Source organism: Paroedura picta, chromosome 7 (genome assembly GCF_049243985.1).
Source record: "Paroedura picta isolate Pp20150507F chromosome 7, Ppicta_v3.0, whole genome shotgun sequence".
Taxonomy (NCBI): Eukaryota; Metazoa; Chordata; class Lepidosauria; order Squamata; family Gekkonidae; genus Paroedura; species Paroedura picta.
In genome coordinates, this window is record NC_135375.1 from 89,240,706 (window position 1) to 89,253,399 (window position 12,694).

Here is a 12,694-nt window from a genome sequence, read left to right on the forward strand (position 1 = left end):
TCAATGGTAGAAAAGATGAGAATGGCTGTGCTAATGTTTTTTGCTCCCTTTCAGAAGGAGCTACTGTTGGTGCAGATGTATACAGGCTAACAGGAGCAGCACAGTAGTGGAAAGGGTTTCTCCATGGTTCTTAACCAGTATTTTTCAGCCTTTTGGCCAGCCTTCTTCAGACTTTGAGGAACCCTGGAATTGTTGACATGTCCCTTCAGCCAACTGGGATGGAAATAAGATGCAGGAGACAGACAGTCAATCAACTGATCATTCACTGTTTCCATTGTGGAAAAAGAGACCAGGCCAGTAGAACAACAGGGGAAGTGGGCTCCAGGGATGTCTAGTGTTGTCTTGCATAACCTTAGACTTCCCTGGAGCCCTGGTAGGGAATCCCTGCTTTTGGCTTCAAGGCTGGCATCAGCATACCCTAAAGTGGGGTAGCTGCCAGGACCCAAGAGTTCAGGTAGGACTCCAAATCACAGACCCACCCACTTTCCTCCCCTACCACCTACCCATGCACCCTTTCCTCCTCTGCTTGCAAAAACTTCGCCAGTGCTACTAGCAGAACATTTTGCCCAGTGCACCAGGGAAGGCGTACAAGTGGTGACAGTGGTAGCAATGCTTCTAGCAGACATAGAGGTTGCATTGCCAGTTGCAAGCTCTGTGACTAGCCTAAGTTCACCCAGCTTGCTGCACCTTAGGCTAGTCACTGTCCTGTTAGAGTTGTTCTCAAAGAGCATTTCTGTCAGGACTGTCCGTCCCACCTACCTTGTAGGATGTCTGTTAATGAAAATGTGTACAAACCAACGCCAAGGGAGACCACAAAATTCCTTAAATGCGGTTAGAATACATTGAGACCTCTAAGAGTGAGGCTAGTTTACACAAATGGTAGATGAGGGCTGCTATCCTAAAAACACTTCCTTGGAATTAAGCCCCTTTGAATGAAATGAGATTTAGGATTACTCCCAGGATCATCCTATTCAAATCTAGGGATTACTGTGCAAAGGTACGACCTGGGGAATCACCTGGAATTATAGCTCATCTTCAGACTAAAGAGATCAGTTCCCTGGAGAAGATGGATGCTTTCGAGGGTGGACTCCACTGAGGTCCTGTCCTTCCCCAAATCTCACACCTCACTCAACTCCCAAAAGTCTCCAGGTATTTCCCAGCTCAGAGCATTCAACCCTATTCTAGTCTGGCCTTCTTCAGGCACCCAGCAAGGTTGCTCCTCCATACAAAAAAATTCATATCTGAGAGTACGGGTCTAGTGTAACTTTTTCCTGATCTTCTAGGTTTCTATGAGCAAGGTACATATTTTCGTGTCCTAGTGATTTTCCATCTGGTTCAATTAAGGAGCATGTTTAACTCCACAGTCCACTTTGTATGTGAACCAGGCCTTAAGTCTCCAGTGAAACCTGTGGATTGTTTTTTGTTTGGTAAATGCAAGGTACAGGCAGGGAGAAAAATCAATGTATCATCTCTTCACCCAATCGATATATTTTAAAGAGAGAAAGAAATACCAGGCCTCAGAAGTAAGATGTTTTAATTTATAGCCAGACACAACTATCTCTGAAAGTTTTTTTTTTAGTACTCTAATGTGTGAATGATGAGTCTGTCTAGAAGGGCTGGTGAGAGAGTTATAAATTAGTCTTTCTGTAGGCAAGGCTGACATGAACATAAAAATAAATCTAGTGGCGGGGCGGTAGGGGAGAAGGGAGAAGTGAATCTTGCTCATTGTTTCAAACTTGCTTCCTCAGCCATCCTACCGCTAAATACTAGTGCGCTGGTGTAAAAGCAGAATGAGAATCATGAAGAGGGTTTTTTGGGAGGACATTAATGATGACTATTAGACTTGTTTCTACTTTACAAAACTTTTTGGGAAGCTGATGTACCTAAACTGATTATGACGGTATTACATCTTTATGTAAAAGCAAGCATGGTGTAGTGGTTAATCTAGAGAACCAGGTATGATGCCTCAGCCCTCCAGTGGGGGACCTTGGCCTAGTCATAGTTCTTTTAGAGTTGTTCTCACAGAGCAGTTCTCTTAGAGCTCCCTCAGCTCCACCTACCTCACGGGGTGTCTGTTGTAGGGAGAGGAAGGGTAGGTGATTGCAAGGTTTTCAGTCCTGGCCCCAACCTGGTGGAATGAGTTCCCAGGTGAGTTGTGGGCCCTGCGGGACTTTGATGCTTTCCGCAGGGCCTGCAAAACAGAGCTGTTCCGCCAGGTCTATGGTTGAGGCCAGGTTAGTGCAGGAAGAGCAATTGGGGCCCCCCTGTTGCCAACAATGGACATAATCTGATTTGTCTCCCCTCTCTCTTCCCTCTAGTAGATGAAAGGGGGGGCGGGTTTGAGGGTTCCGCCATCTTCACTTGCTGTTGATTGTTGCTGTTATAGTCCTTTTAATGGGGTTTTAATGGGTTTTAATGGGGTTTTAGTTGGACTTATGTAAACTGCCACGAGCCATTGGGAGTGGCAGTCAATAAATTACAATAAAATAAAATAAAATACCTACTTTGAGAGACTCCTTGGGTGGTGAAAAGCAGGTTACAAGACACCAGCTCTTCTTCCTGTTCCTGCACCGCAATGTCCAGCTCTTGGTGGTATCTCCTCCGGTTGACGTTGATAATGTGCTGAGTGTGAGGAGGACAGCTTCAACATCTGGAACATTATGTTGATAAGAGGAGGCCCATTTTGAAAAGAGAGGTGGTCCTATTCAAAAAGATATGCAGCCCTGCAAAACCCTTTCCAGATGTTACAACCCTGCACATTGGAAGGCAATCACACTGAATGAGAACCCTCACACCCTGCTCTTCTTCATTCTAATATTCTCCATTACATTCAGCACTGCCTTGGAGCTCCCTTTCCCACGTTTCCCTTGTAAGAGGTCTGCTGAAGCTCGTGGTGTACCGGATTGCTTTCTGCTGTAGTGGGGCTTTCAGTCAAAAGGTGGAATATGTTTCATAGGAGTTTCGTAGGCGAAGGTGCCAGAGTGCACTTATGCTGCCTTGCCTACCACCAATGAGAGGCATCCTTGAGTTATGGGACTAGATAGGGATGTAGACTGTGGGGACTATCATGGAGACAGGAATAGTAAAGCAGTGGTTTCCAGCTTGATTTAGGTCATCCATACCTCCCTGCTTGATCTGCCCTGTTGGTTAGGGTGGCTCTGCTCCCAATTTTATTTTATTTTATTGTAAAAATTGGCTTAGGTTGCTGGATGGAGCGAGCCATGCTTGGTGGCACATACTGTAAATTAGGAGTGCCATTTGCTTACTTTTGGTGAGCTAATCCCACCTGAAGCCCCCTATCCCACACCAGTGCTGAATTGAGCAGCAGGAGAAAATGGGGAGGGGGGGGGAAATATCATCCATATGTGGACCAGAAGTGAGACTGGCAAAAACCCTAGAGCATCAGTGACATCACTTCCAGGTTTTAGCACTGACGCTCTAGGATTTTTGCCAGTCTCTGGCAAAATCCTAGAGTGCTGCTGGAAGTGATGATGCTGTATCAATGACATCATTTCCCCTATGCCCCACCCATAAAGTCTCCCAGCATGGGCCTGGCAACCCTAACTGTAAACCTGGGCATTTTTTGTGATTGCTGATTTTCAAATGACATCTTTAACACATTAGGTTTTGTTTTAATCTCCAGCAAGATATTAAAAAAAAAACAGTTTTTCATGCAAATTTCAAGGATGGCAAACCCTCCCTCTTCTTTTAACAACCAAACCGTTGTATGCATGCTATGACAAATGGTGAAGATGGCAGACAGCAGAGGAGACTGTGTGATCAGGAAACTGGCAGGGCTCAGTCATGGGGGAAATTGGAAGGTAGGTAAATTCAGAGACTGCACAAAAATGAACCCGAAGGACTGTGACAAGAGCCCTTTTCATATGTGTCATCTAAACTGGGCCTTGCATTTCCTTTGTCTCCCAAACGAAACAGCCATGCTGACCTCCAGATAGCTCTGGCCCACTTCCTGTAATGCAACAACAGCCCTGAAATGGCTCATTAGACTGAAATGCATTTCAGTGTAACTTGTGAAAGCTCCCTTACGCCACAAAAAGCAGTTCCCTTCTCCCCCATTCAGATTTTTTCCCCTCATCTTGGCATAATTTGTTACCTATTTCCATTCTGCTTCCTGAGTGGTGCTAAATTAAGAGATGGGTTAATGTAAGTGAGGTCTTTGCTTTGATTGAGAGGGGTTACAGACGGCATCTGTCCTGATCAATTTTACAGTAAGCGTCCCTTTGCTGGGCACTGTCAGGATAACTGCCACATTAACTGGCAATTTCATTGCAGCTGCAAATTGAGTCACTGTTGTATGCTTGTATGCTCCACAGGAATGTTCTTAATTTAAGAGGAGCCGTTAAAAGCAGCAGACAGAGTCTATGAGGTGGGGGAGAAATTGACATTGCTAGTGGATTGCCCACCAAATGACAGGAATTCAGAAGAAGAAGAAGAAGAAGAAGAAGAGTTGGTTCCTATATGCCCCTTTTCCCTACCCAAAGGAGTCTCAAAACTGCTTACAGTCGCCTTCCCTTTCCTCTCCCCACGACAGACACCCTGTGAGGTGAATGAGGCTGAGAGAGCCCTGATATCGCTGCTCAGTCAGAACACCTTTATCAGTGCTGTGGTGAGCCCAAGATCACCCTTGGCTCACAGTTTAGGCAGAAATGTGAGAATAACAATGGACCAGGTGGGTGGGTCAGTGCCGGGACCACTTTTCCTTCCCTGTTCTCAGCTGGTTTTGATTACCTTTGGCACCTGCTTATGGCCAGTTTTCCATTTGAGGATTGGAAGTTATGACAGTGGACTAGAGGACTGGTGCAGTGCTAGACTAGAGGAGCCATCTTGGTGCAGAGGTCAAGAGCAATCTCCTCAAGAGGTTGTAAGAGCCTTGGTGTAAGAGCCTCACCTCCCTCACAGGTTGTCTGTTATGGGGAGAGGAAAGGGAAGGCGGATGTAAGCTGCTTTGAGCCTCCTTTGGGCAGGGGAAAGGGGCATATAAGAACCAACTCTTCTTATAATCTTGATTCCCCAATCCTCCTCCTCCTCTTCCCCATGTTGTGTGATCAGGAAACTGGCACTGCTCAGCCAGGGGGGAAATTGAGAGGTAGGTAAATGCAGAAGTGTCTCTAGCATCAGGAAACGGCACAAAAATGAGCCCAAAGGACTGTGACTGAAGCCCTTTTCATATGTGACATCTAAACAGGGTCTTGCGCTGGTGATGATGGGCTTAGCATAATTTTCTCAGAGCTATCTCAGCCTCACCAACCTTACAGGGTTGAGGGAAGAGGAAGGGTAGGTAATTGCAAGCTGCTTTGAGACTTCTTCAAGTAGGGAAAAGCGGGGTACAAAAATCAGCTTTTGTCTTCTCTCTTTTGTCATTGTCATAACCTTGAACTCTGCACTGTGATGGCCTTTTCATTACTGTTGTGTTGAAGGTCATACAGTGGGAAGAGCTGGGATGGCGTAACATACAGTGCTATGCTATGTTGAGTTACCCCAGCCTAAGTCCAGTACTTTCAGTGGGTGTAGAATGATTTAACTCTGCATAGGACCCTACTGTGCGGCACCATTCCCATTTCAGTTTTACTTCCAGTTTATTAATAAAAATTGCAACCCTAAGAGGAGGTGTTGGCATCATCACGCTGTACGGCCAGCTTTAACAAATTCCTTTTTTACATCCAGAGTTTGAACTTTTCAGTAATGGAGAGGCAGTGTGAGACAGCTAATCTATAACAGCGAAAAGGTTAAACCAACATTTCAATCCTTAATTGCAATAGTTGTTTCCTATTAAAGCGGAACAAGGAGGCAGCACAGGGGTTCATTAAAATAATTCCCAGTCATTGATCAGACGGGCATTGAAAGGGCTCAGAAAATGAAGACGTTTGAGGAAACTATCAAATTATTTTATTCAACTAAACACTGCATTATGGGATCACACTGTAGACCAGGGCTAGTCAAACTGCAGTCCTCCAGATGTCCATAGACTACAATTCCCATGAGCCCCTGCCAGCATTCGTTGGCAGGGGCTCATGGGAATGGTAGTCCATGGACATCTGGAGGGCCGCAGTTTGACTACCCCTGCTGTAGACTGTGGCTCTCCTGATGTCCATGGACTACAATCCCCATGAGCCCACGCCAATATACACTGGTGCTGGCTCATGGTAATTGTAGTCTGTACGCATCTGGAGAGTCCCAGTTTGGCCACCCCTGCTATAGAGCTAGCTAATGCAGCATTCTCTTCCATACAGTGGCTGGCTAATACCTCTGACAAGGTTGTAACCAGGGCGAGATGTTGACAAGGGTCCCTATTTTGTTCCCAGTAACTGGTAGTCAACAACAGGTTGCTTGATTGTGGAAGGATCTATTTTTGATTGTTAGTGCCAGATTCTGGAGTCTAGTGCTCATGGATGGATTTTCTGGTTCCCATTTCAACAAAGCTTTTCTTCCCAAGCCAAAGAGCCAGTCCTGGCTTTCCCCCCTCTTCATCAGAACAGGAAAATCTTGCTATTCACCCTCTTTATACTATTAAAAGTTTTAGAACCATGTTTCCCCATGTGCTTATGGTCCTCCTTCTGAACTTGGTGAAATTAACCTCTCCCCAATAATGATCTGCCCTTTTCCATACTTTTGACAACTCTACCATTTTCTTGCACGTGGCTGTATCTGCGTTACTTGCTCAATGACTTTGCTCAGTGACTTTGCCCTTGGCTTTCAGTACATCTGAATTTCCACATGAAGAATTCTCACCATTTGTATGGTTCCTCACGGTCACAAAGTTGCCAAGGTGTGTGGTTTGTGATGGCGATAGCATCTTGTCGTTCTTGCCTTAGATCTGTGCGGCTTCACTGGTAATAAAAGAACTGGGCAGGAAAGGGGGGAGGATTGCCCTCGCTTAAAAGCTTAGCTTTGTTGCAAGTATGCAGTTCCAAATACCTCACCCCATTCATGCTGTCTGGGTCTTTTTTCTGCCTGAAGGACAGGTTTTGCAAGCAGCAAGCAAATGCTTCTTGACAGCACAATGTATAGCACACTCAAAAGAAACTGAGGAGATTGGGAAGGATAATTAAAGCTAGAGGGACGTCCAGGAAGAGGCATCAAAGTGTTAGGACGTTGTCAAGCAGGTGTCTTAAGCAAGGGCTCCCTCTAGATTGGCTGCTTTTGGATAGGTCCTTCTGGGATGGCTTCCAAGCTTTTCCGTCATAAGGAACAGAAACCTGTCATCTTAAAATGGCCTGGGTTTTTCCTTAAGGACAGACTGAATGATGTCCTTCAAATATCAGCACAGTCAACAGAACCTCCGCTGGAGCTTCAAGGGTAACTAAAACCCAGTCACCTCACATGGCTTAATGTGTGGTGGAGCTGCTCCCTGGAAATGTACTTCAGAATACAAGTGTGCGTACATCGTATTGCAAACCCTTTTCTCCAAAAGCCATTTTCTCACATCCTCACACATGCATCCTATACAGATGCTGGGGAGAAGCGTTTGCGCTTAGCCATCTCCCTGACATGGGATTTTCTTCCCCTGGGGGAGCTCGTTCAAACACCCAACCCCCATTTTAAAGAAGCAAAATCCAAGAACGGTTGTGTTGCATAGTATAGATAAGATGTTGGTATAGATTGGGCCTCAAAATGTACAGGAATAAATTACTCTGGCAGTAAGGAAATAGCAGCTAGGGCATTGCTGTGATGATAATATTTCTCATGTAGAGAGTATTTTAGAATACTGAGGACTCTTGACACATCCTCACAGTAACCCAGTGCTTTTATTCCTATTTTGCAGATAGTCAACTGTAGTGAATCCACGGTGCCTTCTTTTAGGTGTGAGGCAAGACCAGAAGCAGGGATTTTCTAGCTCACCAGCTTAACCACTAGAAGTGTGCTCTTCTTTCTTCATGTCCAAACATGGAGAGCAGAGTGTGAGATGCTGGTGAGAACCAGCATGATGTAGGGTTAAAATGTCATGCTAAGACCCGGGGAACTGGGTTCAGATCCTCTTCAGCATTGTTGCAAAGTTGAAATGGAGAAGGGAAGATCACGCTCACTGTGATTAATAGACTCGAGGATGTGAGTGAATTTCCTGCATTCTGCAGGGGGTTGAACTGGATGACCCTGGAGGTCCCTTCCAACTCTGATTCTATGATTCTCAAACATAATCTTCTTAGACTCTGTAAGGCAGGGGTAGTCAACCTGTGGTCCTCCAGATGTTCATGGACTACAATTCCCATGAGCCCCTGCCAGCAAACATTGGCAGGGGCTCATGGGAATTGTAGTCCATGAACATCTGGAGGACCACAGGTTGACTACCCCTGTTCAAGAGGAGCTGTAAGACCTGCCTGGTTGACAGGGCTTTTAAAGGGTGGATGGAATAGAAGGCATCTTTTAAGGAGGTGGTGTTTGGGGCTTGCTACAACACCATATTCTTTGTCGGCCTGGTTTCCTTTTCCCACTGACCAATCCTAGCATAACTGCTTTCTCCATTGAGTTCTCCTCAGGAGGGAGCCTAATATTACAAAAGTAATGGGGTTGGTGTGCTTTTCTTTGACCACAGTTAGTATGTGACTACGATTACTCATGGTTGTATTCAGAGGGACACAATCGTGATCACTAGGACCAAACCAAAAACAGGGGCACGTTTCCTAAAGCATTTCTCCGTGCGGAAATGGAGAAAACCAGAGAGGGTGAAAACCAGAGAAAGGCAGTTGGAAACATTCCCCCATTCAGATGAGAGCAGGTCTTCCCTGTGGAGCGATTTGGTGATAGCTCAGCCTGATTGGCTAGGAGTTGTCACGGCATTGTGAGGTTCACTGTTTGCATCTCTTGTGGCTTTAAAAACTTCCTGTGAAGAAGATGCTTTTTGACAACAATGGTGACGAAGCCTCTGCCGGTTGGCCAGCAAATCATCTTTGAGCATTAAAAAACGGGGGTGAGGAGGGAGAAATTTGGGAATACTCAGCCCTCCCAAAGCACCGGACGCAGACGAGCACTGCCGTACAAGGCTAGGTATACCTACTGCTGGTATTCTACTAGCCCAGAGAAGTGTCTGAAAGTGTGTGTGTAAAGCAGTTTTGCTGATGCTAAGCATGTTGGGCTGTAAGCTGCTTGCTTCGTAGACTGATGTGGCCAACTGGGAGAAGAACAGTGCAGAAGTATAATAAATAAAATAAGAACGTAACCTACAGTGGCGTTGTGACACGCATCGCTCCTGTTCCCGAGCCAAGTGGAAAGAACACTAAATATAAACGTCGAGGCAAAAGAGCCTGGGATGGCTCAAAGCAGGTCCTGCCACTCTTTTGTGAAAATCAGCCTTGGAAATTCTTCCCCTCCCCATTGCATTGTGCTCAGATTCTGCTGCCGTTTAAGTCCAGCCTTTTGAAGCGGATGGTGGCAGGGAGAGATTAATGTGTCCTCTGAAGTCTTCTGGTGAGTCATGATGGATGCAATGGGATTGCACGGGAGGAGAGGAGAATTTTTGAAAAGGTCAGTCGCCAAGTATTTCAGGGCCCATCTCTCCTGCCCCTCCCGCAAGAAAGGGGAACGGTGAGGAAATAACTTGTCAGGGAAATGTCTTTTCTGTGGTTTTGCACGCTGCCTTGCCATCAGGCTGTTGTGAAGGGCCAAAAGAGGCTCCCCGTTGCTCCTAGCTCTGTGAACATGGCTCATATCCTGAGGTCTGTGAGTGATACAGAAGCAGCAAGATGCGTGTTTAGAAGCTTAATAAGTTGCCCCCTTTAAGTCTCAGTTCCATGTCACAGCCATTTTCTTCTATATGGATCTGTGCATCAGTTTCAGTCTGTCGGAAGTCAGAGTTTGGCAGAGTTTGACTATGCATAGAGGGTGCAGCACCAGGATGCTTAAAGAATAAAATAGTTTTTATTCAGAGGAGGAAACAACTATGTTTAGAAAGAGAGAGCTAGAAACCTAACTATTTAGCAAGCTGCAATCACTCTTCTGTCGATTCAACTGGTCTGTAGGCAAGCAGGGAGGGAGTGTGCTCAAAAAGCAGGAAGTTGAGCCAATCAGGACACTGGAAGAGATAATTTGAAAATCTTCAGGAAGTTCCTATCTTATCTATGCTAAAACTACATCTCCCCCGATGCCCCCCTACAGCAGGGGTAGTCAACCTGTGGTCCTCCAGATGTTCATGGACTACAATTCCCATGAGCCCCTGCCAGAACATCTGGCATGAACATCCAGAACATCCATGAACATTGGTGGACCACAGGTTGACTACCCCTGCCCTACAGGATATCCTTTATATTCTTTATATTGGTGTTGGGTTTCTTGTTTTAAGAAATTTTTGTTGGGTATGTTAATTCTTTTTGACTGTGTGGACCCCGTTGTCCTATCCCAGGGGTAGTCAAACTGCGGCCCTCCAGATGTCCATGGACTACAATTCCCAGGAGCCCCTGCCAGCAAATGCTGGCAGGGGCTCCTGGGAATTGTAGTCCATGGACATCTGGAGGGCCGCAGTTTGACTACCCCTGTCCTATCCTGACAATCTGTTTATCAGTGCTGCTTGGTTTTAGCATTTAGATCATCTATTTAAATCCAATCATGTGTAGTCAGATTTCTCCAAGAAGTCCACAACCAAGGCATGAGATCAAGTCTCTCCCTTCATTGTTTGTCCTCCAAGCAACTGGTATTTAGAGGCATACTTACTTGGAGGTTCCACTTAGCTTTCATGGTTAATAAGAAGTGGCAGCCCCCTTCTGCATGTGTTTGCCTAATCTCTGTTTTGCCTAATCTCTTCCTAAAGTCTATGTGAGCCCCACTTCTGGGGTTATGTGAAAAAGAAAGGGATTTCTGTCTCTCTTGGCTTTGTATGCCCCGTTCATGGTATTATAAGTCTCCATCATATCTCCCCTTAATCATATCTAAGCTAAAAGACCCCCTAATGCTCTAGCAACTATTCTAGCCCACTATAATTCGGGCTGCCCTTTCTGCCCTTTTCTGAGCTCTGCGTCACTCCTTTTCTGCTGGTATAGCCAGAACTCTCCACAGACTTACGAATGCCATTCCTCCTTTAAAAGCCATTCTTTCACAGTGCGATTTCCATGGCCCGCTCTATTGTGGAAGGAAATGAATGAGGCTACTTCTGCCGGTCAAGGGACTCCGAAAAGTTCTCCTCAGTGTTTTTAATAAAACCATCTTGTGGGAGAACACATGCAGCCCTCCCTGCCAACTGCATGCCCAAATATATAGCTTTAATAATTTTGGGGAGCTAGGGAAATAATTTTTTTCTCGCTCTGTGACGGCTGCTATTGCAAACGTGTGATAAATCACAGCAGGGTGCCATGCTGGGGCATGGACCCTCGATTCCATGTAAACCAGAATTCATGTTTTAATTTGGGGTTCCATCTTTGTGAGTTCTTTATAGCCTCTAACTTTATTAGGGACAGCTCTATAGATTTTATTGCCCGGGCAGTGATCATGCTGCGTTTTCGGAGCAGCCTAGGCCATTTGAAATACATGAGCCAGATTACAGAGTGGTACAGTCGTTTTAACACTATGCAACCAATGATACAGTTCAGCTGAGCATGAGATGTATAGTATGTCTGAATGGTGACTATATTTTATCCCTTTCATGACAAGGAATTGTCATTTTAAAAATATTTTAACTCTAGAAGCAGAGTAACTGTAAAAAAAATACATTCAGGTGCAAGAATCACTGCTTAGGCTAGTCAAAGACTACAAAGCCCATGATGCAGTGAGAGCAAAATACACATCCATGCACATTTACAAAGACAGGGATTGAAGTAATTGGGAATCTTTCTTTCTTTGCTTCGTTTATACTCTGCCTTTCTCCCCAATGGGGAGCCAAAGCAACATACATCACTTTCCTTCCCTCCATTTTAGTTTCCTTCCCTCCAGTCTAGGCTGAGATTGTGTGATTGTCCCAAGCTAAGTTAATGGAATCATTGCCCAAGTCTGCATGGCAGAATGAGAATCTGAATTACCAAGATCGTTGTCTGACAGTATAGCCACTATACCACTCTGGCTATCAACAATGTGGGTGAATAAATGGAGCTAAACAAAACCTGGGGATTCACCTAGTGCATTGCTCTCTAATTTCCCTCCCAAAAGGGGGGAAACAGGGGAACTAGTCAGCCTAGGAAATAAGCCTTTTAAGAAGCATTATAGGATAGAGTAGGCTGCAGAGCAATAGTTGACCTTTTTGGAGGTCAGGGACCAGGGTGAATGTTGAGCTAAAACAGGGGGAGAACCAGGTTAAAGTCCTTACTCAAATGACAGAAGGGACAACCAGAACAGGCCCAGGCAGGAGCCAGAGAAGGGAGGAGGAGACAGTTCTCTCACAGCTCACAGCCCCACCTACCTCACAAGGAGCCTTTTGTGGGGAGAGGAAGGGAAGGAGATTGTAAGCCACTTCAAGACTCCTTACTGTAGAGAAAAATTAGGTCCAACAACTTCTTCTTCTACTACTTGCCTGGGAGAAATACAGTGCACCCAAGGAGGGCACAGTAATCTGTGCAGAGAAAAGGGAATCACTGTTCTTTGTGGGTATTTTAAAGACTTTCCAGGGCTGAGGAGGAATTGTGGTGAACCTGGCTCCTGGCCCCAAACAGAGGGCCTGGGAGACTGCCTGGGACATGCCAGGATGTAAGCTACTTTGTGGAAGTCTCTGAAGAGGCAGCATAAAAATTCATTGAATTAATGATACACAAATGCATCC

At 45.5% G+C, this 12,694-nt stretch overlaps 1 protein-coding gene across 2 annotated transcripts in view; it reads left to right on the top strand.

Moving 5' to 3' along the window:
- The window catches only part of PLPPR1 (phospholipid phosphatase related 1), a 117,126-nt gene that overhangs the window by 65,248 nt on the left and 39,184 nt on the right, over window positions 1–12,694 (top strand). The window lies entirely within an intron of this gene.